The following is an 11,538-nucleotide window of genomic DNA, read 5'->3' on the forward strand; positions in this document are numbered from 1 at the left end:
ACGGATGTGCCCTTTACGTAGACTATCAGAAACATATTTTTTCATGGCAGCCCGCTCAGGACCCGAGAGATTATACAGACGGGCTTTGGGCAACTTGGCATTAGGCGAAAAATAAATGGCACAATCATATGGGCGATGAGGCGGTAAAACCTCTGCCTCTTTCTCTGAGAATACGACTTTGAAGTCCTTCGGGTAGTTCGGAAGACCCTCCGGACTTGCGGAGAACACCTGTACAGAGTGAAGACAACGTTTTTGACATTCCGGGCCCCATTTGATGATATCCTGGCACCCCCAATCAATCACAGAATTATGCAGTTGTAACCATGGAAATCCCAACACCAACCCCGCAAGAAGATTGTCCATGACAAAACAGGACATTTTCTCTGTATGGAGAGAGCCCACCACAAGAGTGAAATCCTCCGTATCCAACTGGACCAGGTTCTGAGGCAATGGAGTCTTATTAATGGCAATGATTTTAATGGGTCTCTCTAGCCTTACTGTCCCTATCTCTAACTGCCGGACGAATTCAGAGTCAATAAAATTTGTAGAGGATCCACAATCAATGTAGGCTTGGGAAGGCAAAATCAAGTTCTTGACCTGCAGACCGATGTGAATAAAGAGCTTATTGGAGGAGATTAAAGGTACCTGGAAGTCTGGGTGACCTCCTTGATCATCACCCAGACTTAGATGTTTCCCGTCAGCTTGCTAGCAGGGGGGCAAACCAGACAGTCCTTTTTCCAATGCCTAGGATAACCACAGTAAAAGCAAAGCTTGTGGTCCCGGCGTCGTCTCCTCTCCTTCTCACTCGGACTAGTATCCCCGACTTCCATGGGCTCAGAAGTGGGCGGAACCTCAATCTTGAATGGGAGTGATTGGGTCCCTCGCTGGGTTATCTGTACCGCCCCTGCAGCGGTCAGACTGCTCGGATCCGGGGTTGCTGTGGCTCGAGGGTCTCCGGACCCAAGGGCTTGTGGCCACTCGAAAATAAAGGGGAGTTATTTACAGGTGATAAGTGTTCGTGACGACACCCGTGGTTCTCGGTAAGGGGAGTACCGCCGCTGCCAATGGGAGTACCCGGGTGAGATGGAGTGGGGCAGCCAGATGACGTTCCCTCCACGGGTAGGGAAGACCCCGGGACTCTGGATGGTGGTGATGTAGGGTAGCGTGATGCAGACTTTGCGGGCCACCAGGACGCAGGGGGGGAAGCAGCGTACTCATTCAGGCCATGTGGATGTTGGTGCGACCATTAAGCAGACTCTGACATAGGAGTAAACCAAGTCTCTGGGTGCCGCTGCCACTCTGGGGAGCTCGTCCAGGAATCCGTTCCCGTTGGTATTGCTAGTGGTCCGGAACCTGCCTCCATGCACTTTAAATTTTTGTAAAAAATGAAAAAAAATGAAAATTGGGGTGTGCAATATTATTCGGCCCCTTTACTTTCAGTGCAGAAAACTCATTCCAGAAGTTCATTGAGGATCTCTGAATGATCCAATGTCGTCCTAAATGACTGATGATGATAAATATAATCCACCTGTGTGCAATAAAGTCTCCGTATAAATGCACCTGCTCTTTGATAGTCTCAGTGTTCTGTTTAAAGCACAGAGAGCATCATGAAGACCAAGGAGCACAACAGGCAGGTCCGCGATACTGTTGTGGAGTAGTTTAAAGCTGGATTTGGGTGTAATAAGATTTCCAAAACTTTAAACATCCCAAGAAGCACTGTGCAAGTGACTCGCCCACCCCAGGGCTATGGGACACCCGGTGCCGGGCCGGACTAGTCCGGTGGTAGTCAGTGGTGGCTGGGCCCGGCTCCGTGGCCCTGGTGGGTGTCAGTATAATATGTGGCTGATGACTTTAAGTTTGTGTTCGTGACGCCACCTGTGGTATGCGGCTAATAAGCCGCCGCTGCTGTGTGAGGCCACCGGGATGATGTTATAGCAGCAATGGTGGTACTGCTCCCCACAGGTGGAGCAATGCCCGGGGCACAGTTGGTGCTTGTGAGTGTCTATGCAGGTGAAATGACAGAGGCGACTTCAAAGGTGCAGTTCCAGTTCTTTACTCACAGTTCTTATCAGGGCAGGCAGGACCCTTGGACTGCTGGGACCGCTGTCAGGGACCTCCGTCTTCTGGGTGATTCAGAGCGTGAAATCCGGTACCCTTCTCTTTAGTGTCTCCTTCTCTGCTGTCTTCACTAGCCTTGCCCGAGTTTGGATGGCCCTGGCTTGGCCTCCACTACAGCCTCCAGGCTGGGGGGTCACCTGTCGGCTGATTACCCCTTTTCTGAAGGTCTGCTATGGGTTCTGGCCCTGGGAGCTTACAACGTCCCTGGGCCTCGGTTTTTACTGTTTGGAGATTGTCTTTGCACTCCTCCAGTCTCTAGGGACCGTCCCCTGTCGCAGCTTAATCACTCCACCGATGTCACTGTGGACCAGGCCACCGCAGCCTGCAGCTACTCGTAGCGCCTCTGGGCCCTCGGCTTCGGAACCCAACAAGGACTGCTCGTGGTACCTACAGGACTACCCGCGGGCCTGCGACTCCTTCTGTTCCTACGTGGTGTCACCTGGACCTATGGGTCCCAGGGTCTTCACCAGGAAGCGTCTCTTTCAGTTCCTCTGCTCCTGTCTGACTTGGAGCTTTCTTTCCTTCTTTCTTTCTTTCTTTCTTTTCTTTCTCCTCCTTGCCTGCCTCCAGCAGGCCTCCTCCTCCCTCCTTTCTCTCGTTCTTCTCCTCCAACTACATGCTGCTTCTCTCACTCCCTGAGGTAAACTGAAACTAACTTGACCTTCCTTTCTCTATCTGCTCTCTGGTGGCTCCTCCCACCTCCCCAGTTGCTAAGCTACCACCCTATGGGAGCAGGGATGGGTCTTACAGCCCCTCTCAGCATGCAGCATGGGAGGGTTGCCTGCCACTTTCCCTGGTCCTGTGTGTCCCTAGCAATGGGTGTAGTGTGGATTTACCAGGGGACCGGAGTTCACTCTCTTCCTCTCCCAGAATGGGCATCACACCGCAGGTGGGGTGCAATGACCTGTGGCGACGGAAGCCTCAGGGGCGCCACACAAGCAATCATATTGAAATGGAAGGAGTATCATACCACTGCAAATCTACCAAGACCTGGCCGTCCCTCAAAAATGTCATGTAAAACAAGAAGAAGACTGGTCAGAGATGCAGCCAAGATGCTTATGATCACTCTGGATGAACTGCAGAGATCTACAGCTGAGGTGGGAGAGTCTGTCCATAGGACAACAATCAGTCGTACGCTGCACAAATCTGGCCTTTATGGAAGAGTGGCAAGAAGAAAGCTATTTCTCAAAGATATCCATAAAAAGTGTCATTTAAAGTTTGCCACAAGTCACCTGGGAGACATACCAAACATGTGGAAAAGGTGCTCTGGTCAGATTAAACCAAAATCGAACTTTTTGGGCACAATGTCAAGCGATATGTTTGGCATAAAAACAACACAGCTCATCACCCTGAATACACCATCCCCACTGTCAAACATGGTGGTTGGCAGCATCATGGTTTGGGCCTGCTTTGTTTCAGCAGGGACAGGGAAGATGGTTAAAATTGATGGGAAGATGGATGGAGCCAAATCCAGGACCATTCTTGAAGACGACCTGTTGGAGTCTGCAAAAGACCTGAGACTGGGACGGAGATTTGTCTTTCAACAAGACACTGATCCCAAACATAAAGCAAAATCTACAATGGAATGGTTCACAAATAAATGTATCCAGGTGTTAAAATGGCCAAGTCAAAGTCCAGACCTGAATTCAATCGAGAATCTGTGGAAAGAGCTGAAAACTGCTGTTCACAAATGCTCTCCATCCAACCTCACTCAGCTCGAGCTGTTTGCAAAGGAAGAATGGGCAAGAATTTCAGTCTCTCGATGTGCAAAACTGCTAGACACATACCCCAAGCAACTTGGAGCTGTAATTGCAGCAAAAGGTGGTGCTACAAAGTATTAACTTAAAGGTGCCGAATAATATTGCGCGCCCCAGTTTTCAGTTTTTTATTTTTTACAAAAATTTAAAATAAGCAATAAATATCGTTCACCTTTACAATTGTGTCCCACTTGTTGTTGATTCTACACCATAAAATTTTCATATGCTTGTCTCAAAGATTAAGCCATGCACGTGTAAGTACACACGGACGGTACAGTGAAACTGCGAATGGCTCATTAAATCAGTTATGGTTCCTTTGATCGCTCCAAACCGCTGACTCGGACAACTGTGGTAATTCCAGAGCTAATACGTGCAAACGAGCGCTGACCGCCAGGGATGCGTGCATTTATCAGACCAAAACCAATCCGGGGTCCCGGGCGCGGCGTCAGGACGGTCCTCCGTGGCCTCCCCCCTGCCGCGCTCTCCCTGTAAGCGTTGCAACTCTGGATAACCTCGGGCCGATCGCACGTCCCCGTGACGGCGACGATCCATTTGGGTGTCTGCCCTATCAACTTTTGATGGTACTTTCTGTGCCTACCATGGTGACCATGGGTAACGGAGAATCAGGGTTCAATTCCGGAGAGGGAGCCTGAAAAACGGCTACCACATCCAAGGAAGGCAGCAGGCGCGGAAATTACCCACTCCCGACCCGATGAGGTAGTGACGAAAAATAACAATACAGGACTCTTTCGAGGCTCTGTAATTGGAATGAGTACACTTTAAATCCTTTAACGAGGATCTATTGGAGGGCAAGCCTGGCTCCAGCAGCCTTGGGAGGAAGAGGAGGAGCTTGTCAGTTGCTGCTGGAGTCTGTGGGGAGAAGACGTCTGGAGGCTTGCTCTGCTCCTCCAGAGCTCAGCCACCTTTGCTGCCTCTCCCTTCCCCAGGGGAGAGGCGCGTGCTCGGGGCAACATGGAGCCCCAGGCCCCCACCTCCCGGTTGCCATCTGCAGGGGGTGGGGAACAGAGACTGGAGGAGCCGGTGAGGAGATCGGCCAGGATACGGAAGCCAGTGACCAGAGACACAGGGTCGGAGGGGACCCCAGCCCCAAGACCCAGGACTCAGGAGGCCAGCCGAAGGGAGAGTCGGGAGCAGGATCGGGCCCAGAGCCGTGAGGACCGGACCGGAGCCAGGACCAAAGCCTGGTGACTCCCGGACAGGGAGTCACTAGTGAAATGGAGGAGTAGGGGGTCTTAAAACCCCAGGAAGACACAGGAACATATGCCCGGCGTATCCGGCATATGTTCCTTGAATACGAGACCTTTGGGCGGCAGGTAAGTGACTTGCAGGAGAGGTTGATGGACGCCAGGTTCACCCGGGACCACGGACCTAAGAGGAACCGGGAGGACCACAGGGCGAACATCAAACGTCTCCGGGCAGAACTAGAGGCGGTCGTCGGTTTCCGTGAGGGAATCCTTAGAAATTCGGGTCCCTTCGCGGAGAAACTGCGTAACGTCGACCGCTTCGCAGCCATGAAGGGGGCAGTGAAGCCGGGAGTCAGAGGTGCGGTGTCGGGGCCTCCGGGGCCTTCCGGTGTGTGGCCTGTTTTGGCTTCATTACCGGAGGGGGACCCGCTCCCTGTGTCGACGCAGAGGCCGGGGAGTCCTGGGAGGGGAGGTAACCTGACCTTGGCAGAGCTGGGTAGTGCCGCTTCCAGCGGCAGTATGGCGGCACCCCTCCACGTGGCGCTCCCGGGACCGGAAGTGACGTCACCGAACGTCCCGCTACCGGAAGTGACGTCGCGGGTGGTGGCACGGGTACCGTGACCAGAAGTGACGTCACCGGAAGTAGCGTTACGGGAAGGTGCGGTGCCGGAGGTGGCGTTGCTGAAGGTTGGGGGCGTCCAGGAAGTGGAGGGAAGACCAGCTAACCGCATGGCTCCAGTCACTGGTGCTATGCCTCCTGCAGGGACCGGCCGTGATGGGGGAGCAAGGCCCAGCAACACAGCCAGGATTGCGGGAGGTGCTGCTAGGGATGGGCAGGCTTCCCCTAGTCGAGAGCGGGAGGAGCCAGTGACACGGTGGAGCCCAAAAGGCGGTTCAGGGGCCCGGAGGCCGAACAGGAGCCCTGGGGACAGAGAGCCTGGCGAAGACAGACACTCTCCTGCCTGCACCAGCCGACCCGGAAGATCAGGTACAGGACATACCTCCATGTGCCCTGGACAAGAGGTGGGAAGAAGGGTACATGGAGAAGATTCGTACTCTTTCAGCTCATCCTCCTCCTCAGAGGGGGATGGGCTACTGCAGGCAATCCGGCACCTCAAGTCCCCTATGGAATTTTCACATTTCTGTTTTGGGGATGAGGTGCCGGAAGAAGGGAAGATAAAGAAAAAGAAAAAGTCTAACCGTATGAGGGAGGTGGTGGCCTTCTGATATACCTCAATGTCGGAGGCCGCCACCTCTCGAGCTAGCCCAAGGCGCCGTGTACCCCGGGGTCACTCAGGGGCATGTGTCTGATGGGGAGCAGGGGAGGACGCAGGGGACAATAAGCCCTGTTGAAACCCCTGCTCCGGACCTCTCCAACATGGAAGATTTCCCGTCGCTTTCCTCTCCTTGTGCCCTGGCAGAGTTGGGTACGGGGGGAGGAGGGGCGGGGGTCAGTGGAGTGGTCCAAAATGTTACTACTATTGAAATGGAGGATCTGGAAGTAGAGCCCGACCCGGTAGGTGTTGTTCCTGGACATGTATCGGGGGTTGTGGATGATAGGACGCCTGGAGAATTGAATGAAATTTTGTTGGCTGAGGCAGCGTTTGAGAGTGCAAGGCGCGAAAGGAGGGAGAAAGAGGCAGAGGAGAGAGAGAAAGCGAGAGAGGAGAGAATGAGGGTGCAAGAGGAGAGAAAGAAGGGGGGAGAGTCTGTTGTGGGTTCTGCTGCCCCCCCAGTGGCAGCAGCTGGCTCCTCGAGAGACGGTACGTATGCTCAAGCTGCTGCTGGTGGGGAGAGTGGAAGGAGGGTGGCTGAGGTTTTGTATGACAGTTTCGAGGGAGGTGACTTGCAACATCGTCTCCTGAGCGCCCTGAAGAGAGGAGAGGATACTATGCAAGAAGGGGACGAGGTGATAGACTTGTCATTTTGTCCAAAACGACATGGGCTGGCTGCTTTCCAAGATAGAGAGCGGGAGGGACCCATTGAGTGGTCTCTTCCTACAGCAGGGGGTCAGGGTGCCAGGAGGAATGTGGTCCGTTTTTGCTGGTCCAACGTGAGCGGTCAGGCCTGTCCCTGGAATTGCCGGGACAAAATTGCTGAGCTCCTAGCGAAAATGGGCTTCAGGGGCCAGGATCTGGTTGCCTTCATCCAGCCTGTTGGTACCCTGGATTTCGAGGCCAGTTTCATGAGACCAGAGGGCATGGAACTCTTCTGGTCTCGGTATGAGCTGGCCAGGCATACCCCTGCATGGAAAAATATCATAGCGGCAGCGGTCTCTCGGCAGAACATGGTGAAGACAGTAACGGTCATTAGAGCAAATGAGTTACTGTCTTGTGTTGATATCATGACCTGGATCAGCCACTACGGGGAGGTGGTCCAGGTCCCCGAGAAGATTCATGACCGTTTTGGTTTCTGGACTGGAGGCTGGACCTTTAAAGTGAAGTTAAAGGTTTCAGGAAACTCTGTTACCCACATCCCTCCCTCAACGTTCCTGGGGAGGGAACGGCTCCTCATCCACTACTGGGGGCAGCCGAAGGTCTGCCACAAGTGCGGTAGCCCCTCCCATTTCAGCGCAGGCTGCAAGGCACAGAAATGTGCCTTGTGTGGGGGGGCTTGGTCATCTTGCCGCCACGTGTCGGGCCATTCGGTGTAACCTATGTGGGGATCTGGGTCATCCATTCAGCCGGTGCCCACGCTCGTTCGCCAATGCGGTCCTTCGTAAGACCGTGGCTTCACAGGGTGCTGAGGAGCCCACGGCAGAGGGTACTAGCAGAGGTGAGCAGAGAGCACTGGTCCAAGGAAGGAAAAGAGTGTGCCCCCCTCACGTGTGAGGTGAGCGGAACAGCGCCGGAGGGAGAGGGAGCAGGGTGTGATGACCTTACCCTCTTCCTCGGGGGCCCCTGTAGCTGAGGATCTGGGCAACGAGCTGGATGATGAGGAGAGAAGGATTAGAGAAGAGGAGGACGCCAACGCCTCGCCTTCCTCTTCTGAGGAAGAACAGGGAGAGGGGGCGCAGGCATGGCAACAGCAACATCGTAAAAAGAAGGGTAAAAAGAGTAAAGCCAGGAGGGGAAACAGGAGGAGGGGGTCTAAGACTCCTTCTTTGGAGTGGGACCCCTCCGGAACATCTATCCTGGAGAACCCTCCTGGTGAGTCATCTACCCAGTCCAGAAAACCAAAGGAAAGTTCTATTACCTTGCCTCTGGTGGTCCTCTCCAACCGGTACCAAACCCTGGATGAGAACATCCCTCCCTGCTCCGGTGGGGAGGAAGAGGGTGAGGTGCCGGGGGCTGCGGACAACGATGTAGGGGCCTTGGGGGATGATGGATCCCCGCCTCTGGGAGATCTCTCCCTGGAGGGGGGGATCGCCCCGAAACCGCCAGACAAATCGAGTGATAGGTGTATGGATGTATCAGTGTGCTTGAAGCGAATGGCCTCCTCACACAGTGAGGAGTGTGGTGGTGGTGGTGGGGGTGGGAAAAAGTTGGCTGTCGAGCTTCATAATCCTTGATGGCGGCACTCACCCCGTTGACGCTGGCAACCATTAATGTTGCCAGCATTAAGTCAGATGTGGCTAGATTTACGGCCTTTGATTTTCTCGGCCGGTTTGATGCCGACATTTTGTTTTTGCAGGAGACCAGGTTGACTGACCAGTCAGCCTTGAAGAAAGCAAGGCAGGAGGGGACCCATGGTCCCTCCTACTGGTCTCTTGCGGCTGAGCCGTATAGCAGGGTGGCGATCCTTTTTAAGATCGCAGAGGTCACATGCCGATGGATTATCGAGCTCGAAATGGGACGGTGTCTGATTTTAGATGTGCTTATGAAGGGTCAAGAGCTTCGGCTCATCAACATCTACGGTCCGCAAACCAAGTGGGATCGGAAAAGACTATAAGGATCAAACCGTTTCTGTTTTGTAGCCGGCAGGTGGTCTTTGGAGGGGACTTTAATACTATCACAAGGCCCCGAGATAGAGGAGGTTCCAAAGACCGGCTGGCATACGACAGCGTGACGTTAAATAGTGTAGCTAGTGAGGCTCGCCTGGTTGATGTCCACATCAGGACTGATCCAGGCCACTCGGGGTTCACCTATTTTAGGGGCAGTCAGTGTAGGAGTAGGATAGATAGGTTCTATTTAAAGGAGAAAGCCATTTTCTCACCGTTATCGGTTGTGGAAGTGGAATTCTCCGATCACTGTCTTATATGTTTTTCTCTGAATGTTGCAGAGACCCCTCGGATGGGAAGAGGCATGTGGAAACTAAATTCATCACTCCTGGAGGAAGCAACTGTGAGACAGTCTTTTGAGGAATTTCTTCAGAGCCAGGTACCGTTATTGGGCCTTTGTAGCACTGAGTCAGAGTGGTGGGAGATGTTTAAATTTCGGGTGGCGAGGTTCTTCCGACAACTTGCCAACCTCAGAAGCTTGAACAGGGATCGCCTGTATCATAGCCTGAGGAGGAAACTCGAGACCTTAGTCTCGGCTGGGGGTGACCGTGAGGAAATCTCCAGGGTGAAGGCCTTGCTCAAGAGGTGTAAGTATGATAGGCACATATTTTTGGTTTTTGAGAGGGATTTCGAGAAATACCGCTCGCCCGACCCCTACAAAAACTGTAAGATATCAGTGAATGGTACACTGATTGTGGGTCTGAGGGATAGTACAGGATCTCTGGTACGGTCCAAGTCAGAGATCTTGGAAGTCGTCAGATCTTTCTACTCTCACCTCTTCGGGAGGAGGGAGCCTGACCGAGAGGGGATTTCGGCTTTCCTGGCTGAGACCATCCCCATGCCAGGTGTAGACCCCTCGCTTGGCGCTTTGACAAAGGACATCAGGGAAGAGGAAGTGAGACTGGCCATTGATGGGCTTCGGCCCAAGAAATCGCCAGGTCTGGATGGCTTAACCTCCGAGTTTTATAAGATCTTTAAGGACTCTTTAGTTCCCTTATTGATGAGGGCTTTTAACGCATGCCTTTCCTCGGGCGTGCTACCAAAATCAATGAGGATATCAGCTTTGATTCTTCTGTCAAAAGGTAAAGATCCATCGCACATTGAGAATTGGAGGCCCATATCACTCCTCAATGTGGATAGAAAGATTTTGGCAAAAGTGCTTTTCACTAGATTGGTGAAATTTGCACCAGAGCTCCTTTCGGAGTCCCAGCACTGCACTGTTCCTGGTCGAGGCGCTTTTAGCGCTGTTCTGGGTGTCCGGGAGGCCATGGAGCAGGGCAGGGCGGGTCTTTGGAACGGGTATTTACTGTCCTTTGATTAAGCTAAAGCTTTTGACCAGGTTGATCATGAGTATCTCTGGTACACTCTCTTGAGATATGGTCTGCCGGGTGGGTTTGTTAGCTGGCTACAAACATTGTATCAAGGGGCAGAGACTTTCCCGTTGGTGAATGGTTGGTTTGGACGGCCTTTTGTGGTGGGTTCTGGTGTTCGCCAGGGTTGCCCACTGCTCTATGCTTTTGCAATCGACCCCTTCATCCGAAGGATAGATTGTGGGCATTTGAGGGGGGTTCGGATGGGTGATCCTGGCCCACGGGAGACCACGCTGAAGGCAGTGGCCTACACGGATGATGTCACCGTCTTTGTCTCTTCGCAAGAGGAGGCAGAGGTGGTGTTGTCGGAAGTGGAGCGCTACTCGGAGGTTTCCGGGTCCAGGATCGATCAGGATAAATGTGAGAGTCTCTGGCTGGGTGGAGGAGAGCCTGATTTTAGTCTCTCTGACACTCTACCGGAGCCCCAGGAATATGCCAAGATTCTAGGCGTGGAATTTGGCCAGGGTGATTACCCAACACGAAATTGGGATGGCAGACTTCAAATTGCTGCTCAGAGAGTGGACCGCTGGAAGGGTTTAACTTTGACCCTGAGGGAAAGGGTTGCTCCCTGTGTTCCTCTATTTGGGCAGTATTTGCATTTTGCTAGAACCTCTCTGGACGAGGGTCTATAGCCTGGTTTTCCAGTTGTTATGGGGAAACAGGTTGAACCTAGTCAAGCGGGAGGTTACTTACCGTATGAGGAGACTAGGGGGGTTGAATATGGTCAACCCCGTGCTATTTCTGGTGGATACCTTTTTAAAGCTGAATATTGCAAACCTCTGGAAAGAGAGGGCTCCTCCGTGGATATCCTCCTGCGGGGGGTGGTTTCGGCCTTTCTCCCAGGAATGGGAGACGGGTGGGCGTGTGAAGGACCTTCGCGTGCCTCACGGACATCTCCCGGCTTATGTTACCCCAGTTCTGAAGGTCATCCACCGGTGGGGTCTGGGGGTGTGGGAGGTGAGGACTCTGTCGAGGAGATTACTCAACGAGAGGATCTTATCTACTCATTTCCGGGCCCCTCTGGTCCTCAGGGATTGCCCGAGCCGGGATCTGGAGGCAGGGCTGGGTCTATTGAATTCCAAGAGGATTCCTGAGAAGTTTTGGGACTTGGCTTGGCGTTGCTTTCTGGGTAAGCAATATGTGAGGGA

Source organism: Anomaloglossus baeobatrachus, chromosome 5 (genome assembly GCF_048569485.1).
Source record: "Anomaloglossus baeobatrachus isolate aAnoBae1 chromosome 5, aAnoBae1.hap1, whole genome shotgun sequence".
In the NCBI taxonomy this organism is placed as follows: domain Eukaryota; kingdom Metazoa; phylum Chordata; class Amphibia; order Anura; family Aromobatidae; genus Anomaloglossus; species Anomaloglossus baeobatrachus.